This window comes from Aegilops tauschii, chromosome 7, assembly GCF_002575655.3.
Source record: "Aegilops tauschii subsp. strangulata cultivar AL8/78 chromosome 7, Aet v6.0, whole genome shotgun sequence".
Lineage (NCBI taxonomy): Eukaryota > Viridiplantae > Streptophyta > Magnoliopsida > Poales > Poaceae > Aegilops > Aegilops tauschii.
Genome location: NC_053041.3, coordinates 45,409,916 through 45,413,765, shown reverse-complemented (window position 1 = coordinate 45,413,765; position 3,850 = coordinate 45,409,916). Strand labels below are relative to the sequence as shown.

The 3,850-nt window shown below is 49.8% G+C and overlaps 1 pseudogene; it reads left to right on the top strand.

Annotated features, from left to right (window-relative positions):
• The first annotated feature begins 1,336 nt into the window (after positions 1 to 1,336).
• LOC109742561 (F-box protein At5g49610-like) lies at positions 1,337 to 2,488 on the top strand (annotated as a pseudogene).
• The last annotated feature ends 1,362 nt before the right edge of the window (positions 2,489 to 3,850 follow it).

Genomic DNA, 3,850 nt, shown 5'->3' with positions numbered 1-3,850 from the left:
ATCCGAATCATAGACAGGACGAGGGCCGATGGGGGCGGATACCAAAACCATCGCACTATATAATAACAAGGAATAATAAAAGTAAGAAAATTAGACAAGTATCTATCTGAAGTAAGAATTTTTTTCTTTCAGAAAGAGTAAGAACAAGAGGCTCACCATGGTGGTGCCGGCGACGAGATCGGCGCGGGCGATCAACGGCGGTGAAGACGGGGACTGGACGTACGTGACGGACCGCTAAACCTAGACAAATCTCGGGGAAAATGGAGCTCGGAGGTCGAGTTTCGAGAGGAGAAAGATTAACTAGTGTGGCTCAGACATTTCATCGAACACCTCATGTGCATAGGAGGTGAGCTAGAGCACCCAAATGCCCTCCCCTCGCCGGCCAGAAAAAACAAAGCACTGTGGAGTGCTCTGCCGTGGCGATGGGGTATATATAGGCAACTCATTTGTCCCGGTTCCTGGCTGGAACCGAGACTAAAGCCCAGCCTTCTGTCCCGGTTCAAGCCAAGAACCGGGACCAATGGTTGTGGGCCAGGAGCGAGGCCCATTGGTCCCGGTTCGTGCCTCGAACCGGGACAAATGGATCCACATGAACCGGGACCAATGCCCACGAGGCCCCGGTCGGCCCCCTGGGCTCACGAACCGGGACGAATGCCCCGATGGGTCCCGGTTCATGACTGAACCGGGACTAATGGGCTTGCCATGCCCGAACCAAAGCCCTGTTTTCTACTAGTGTGGGCAGGCCGGAGTCGCACTTGCATGACGTTCTTTGGGCCATCATGGCATAAAAAATCATAGTAGAAGTGAGGCGAATTACATGGAAGCATAGGCGCTAGATTCTCTCACTTGCAGTTTTGTCCCAGGCGCTAGATTCTCTCTCTCTTTTTTGGAACACAGGCGCTAGATTCTCGGGAGCAGTTCGTTCTGAGGAAGCAGATTACATGGAAGCATAAGGTGGATCCACGTTCCAAATGCTAATCCACCGTGATTTCTTGTTTCAGTTAGTCATAGCAAATTCCAAGGAAACCCTAGACAAGGACCCACTTTGCTAGTAATCCAACGATCGTAAGCAAATCCCATCTGCGGTGCTGCGTTCCCTTTTTGTTGTCAAACAAAAAAAAAGTCTCTACCCTTGGCCCCCTCAGATCGATCGGTCTTGTAGACGCCACCGGGACCGAACATGGCACCGTCGCGACGCCGCCGGAGACCGCCGCCCTCGCTCCACAGTAAAGTAAGTCACCTCGGCTCCCTCCGGCCATTCTCCAAGCGTCGACGTCTTACTAACGTGTCTTCATTCCTTTTTCTTTTTCCCTATATATATCAGCGAGGAATCAGCATGCAAGGCAGCGGCGGCGCGACCATCTTGGACGACCTACCCTAGTGGGTGGTCGTCCACGAGATCCTCGTCCGGCTGCCTGTGAAAGACGTGCTCCGCTGCCGCGCGGTCCGCAGGTCGTGGCGCGGCGGCACTTCCACGGACGCCTTCGTCCTGGACCACCATCGCCACCAGCCCTCGCTCCCCATCGTCAAACACGAAGACGGCATCTGCCGCGTCGTCAGAGCCTCCAACAATGATCTAAAGATACGGCCCGTCCTCCGGTACACACACAACGGCGTTATACACCGTGCCACCTGCGATGGCCTCCTCATCGTGCGACACCAATATGATTTCTACGTCTGCAACCCGGCCACCCGCAAGTGTGCCTCCCTGCCATATCCTCCACGACGACCAAACTTCTGGATCAGCGTAGCCGGGTTCTACCGGCACCACACATCTAGAGAACACCGAGTGCTTTGGGTGTCATACCCCTCATACACGATGCCCGATGGGAGCGACGTAGCAATTGAGTTGCTTGAGTATTTCGTCCTCACGGTCGGATCGGATCAGCCAAGATGCATCCAGTGGCCGACAGTTCCAGAACAAAGGTTTATTCCTGCTATTTGGTTCTATCATTGCCCAGCAGTGCACCATCGTGGTAGCCTGCATTGGGCAATGGGTCTCAACATAACGGTATTTGACACCATAGCCGAGACATTCCGGCAGATGAGCCGCCCAACACAGCTGGGCGATACGGCGTCATTGGTGGATATGGATGGCGCCCTAGCTTTGTGCCGCACCTCCTCTGAATGTGTCACTACTTTAGATGTTTGGGTGTTGCAGGACTATGATGCTGAAACCTGGGGCTTCATGTACAAGATTAACTTGTTAGCGATGGAGGCATCAACACTGCTTGATTTGGGGATCAAATATGTTCCTAGCATGGCTGTGATCAACGAGCGTGAGCTGTTGATTGAGCAGTGTCCTAGCCGTCTCTTGCATTGTGACATTGATGGAGTATTTTTAGGAAACGTGGAAAGTGAAGAGCATGAAAGCCACTTGACACTTACTAGGCATCGCTTCCAGGAGAGCATGATTTCACTTTCATTGTTTGAGACACAAAAACAAGAAGCTGTGAACAAGGAGCCTCTATTTGCTATTGTGCTATAAGATGCCATGCTCCATCTTAATGTTTTGGACTACTTGTGCTTGTGCACTTGTCGTGCCCTGGAAGCACCTATCCTGTATGAAGCGAACAATTTGGATGGGGGAATCGGCACTTCTATCATCATTCGGTGCTTAATAATTCGATCTTTCATGTTCAGTGCACACCTTGGTCCTATTGCTTTGTGTGGAGATGTTTTTTCTCAGTCATATTTGGGAAGCTGCCTGTGATCGGGGTTCTCAGCATGGTTTTGTGTCTGATTGTTACCGCAGCGGCAGTAATTGGGTCACTGCATCTGTTTTGGGTCCGATTGTTGCTTCAGCGTGGTTATTGTTAAGAGATGGCAAGTACTTTGTTTCATTGACCCATGTCTTCTGTTACTTTGTTCTTAGATGTTATTACTGCTAATAGAACGGAATACTTTGTACACTGATAATAGTACTGCAGCAAACTTGCGTAGTTGGGTGTGATTTGACACTCAACAAAGTTTTGTGGTTTCCGATTGTTACTACAGCACGGCCTCTGTTCAAGTTTTTGTTAAGTAATTCCTGGGCTGTTTGGAAGTGTTTGCTGGGGTCTTTCTTTCCTGCTGCTTCTGTGTCCAGGATTCGGTGTTGTTTTAACCAGCATGTTGGAAGGCTCGTGTTGGCCAATGGAGTATTATTTTTCTGCAAGGCCGTTGTTGCATGTCCCTTGCATTTGCGTTTTTGTTTGTGTTTTAACCAATTTGCTGTTAATGCTTGGCACTTGCTATTACTCCCTCTGTCTCATAATATAAGATGTTATTACTTCCTCCGTCTAGGTGTATTGGGTGCACGTAGTTTTAGGTCATCGATTTGGCTAACTAATTACTCCCTTCGTTCCATAATTCTCGCCGTGGTTTGAACTAAAACCCTTAATTCAATTTATGGAACGGAGGGAGTATATGTTATATGCCATCTACTACGTCGGTGACGGCAGGTCTCGACAGCGTGGCGCAATGGGATCTTGGCGTTGGATGTGTGTTGATGGACGCGCGCAGGGTGGTGGTGCTGTCTGGCGTCGATCTGGCAAGGTCAATGCATTGATCTCTCCTGAAGTTGGAACGACGGAAGATGACGGCGACATATTCTGGAGCGTGCGCATGCGTTACACACTGAGGGTCTGTTGGACCGATTGGTACTCTCGGCACGTCGTGGAGCAGCTTGGTGAGGCCATAAGACTAAATGATATGTGTTGGTGCGAGATCAAGGCACATTAGCAAACTAATAAATGTAGCCGCATGTAGATCGCTAGGATGGTGGTTTTGGGTTGATCCATGTATGTTTTGTCAGACTTTGTTGAATAATACTCCCTCTGTTCCTAAATATAAGTCTTTTTAGACAGTT